Source organism: Nicotiana attenuata, unplaced genomic scaffold (assembly GCF_001879085.1).
Source record: "Nicotiana attenuata strain UT unplaced genomic scaffold, NIATTr2, whole genome shotgun sequence".
Classification (NCBI taxonomy): Eukaryota; Viridiplantae; Streptophyta; class Magnoliopsida; order Solanales; family Solanaceae; genus Nicotiana; species Nicotiana attenuata.
In genome coordinates this window covers 13,879-14,929 of record NW_017679978.1, presented here as the reverse complement: position 1 = coordinate 14,929, position 1,051 = coordinate 13,879, and positions in this window count along the sequence as shown.

Below are 1,051 nucleotides of genomic sequence, written 5' to 3'. Positions count from 1 at the left end.
TACTGCTGATGATAAGGAGGCATTGCATTAGAATACGGTATGCCATTCTGTCCATGCATTGGCATCACCCCAGAACCCATCTGTGAAGGCACACTACCAGGTGGCATGTAAGGGTGATTATGCATCTGCATTGGCATTCCTTGATTTGCTGTGGCGGCAGCAGAGTTCCAGCCTGCAGAATGCTGAGGCGGAGCAACACCTGGAGCTGGAGCGTAATGGGCAGGGGCACCGTATGGATGAACACCTGGACCTCCTATCTGAGGTAGCTGCTGCCCAAAGATTGAAGGTTGAGAATTCAACATAGGGGTATTCGGGATTGTATAATCTCTGCTGCGATCATTATTAACCTGAAATCAGTAAAGATAACCATTCAATTTAGGAAATGACTTATGCCCTCACAAGGAAAAGGAAAAGGAAAAAGGAAAAAAAAACGGACTGAGGCAGGGGAGTAAAGCAATGAGCAGATAAGAGATGTTGACACTAAATCACAGAGTTCCCGTCACAGAGTAATATATCAAGCTAATAAAGCTTTCTCCACAAAATTGCTTTTACCTTATACTAAGATCTGTGTGTCGAGAGTAAGTGATATGAAGCTTGCAATATCCACCTTCATAAATGGAATGTCCTTCTAAAGTACTCCCTTCGCCAACAACAAGCTGTGCGTACATCTGTAGAATCATCAAATCTATTGCTTAGTTCAACTCACAAGCATACTAAGTATAGAAATAAATACATTTACTACCAACTTACTTCTTGTAGTTTGTACTAAGACACCAAACTTCACAAGACGGAAACCTACGTTTCTTCTAGACTTCAGAGTATACTACGAATTAGTAAAACAACTTTTTTAGTTACCGTAGTACTAAAACTAAAATTTCCTTAAACTTCTAAAAAAACTAAAAAACGAAAACTTTTTTTAGAAAAACTTAAACTAAATTAAACCTAACCTAACTTTTACTTTTTAACTTATAAACTAAGACCGTTATAGAAAGGTAAAAACCGAAAAACGTTAAAAGTAAAAAAGGAAAAACGTAAAGTCGTAAGTAGGTAA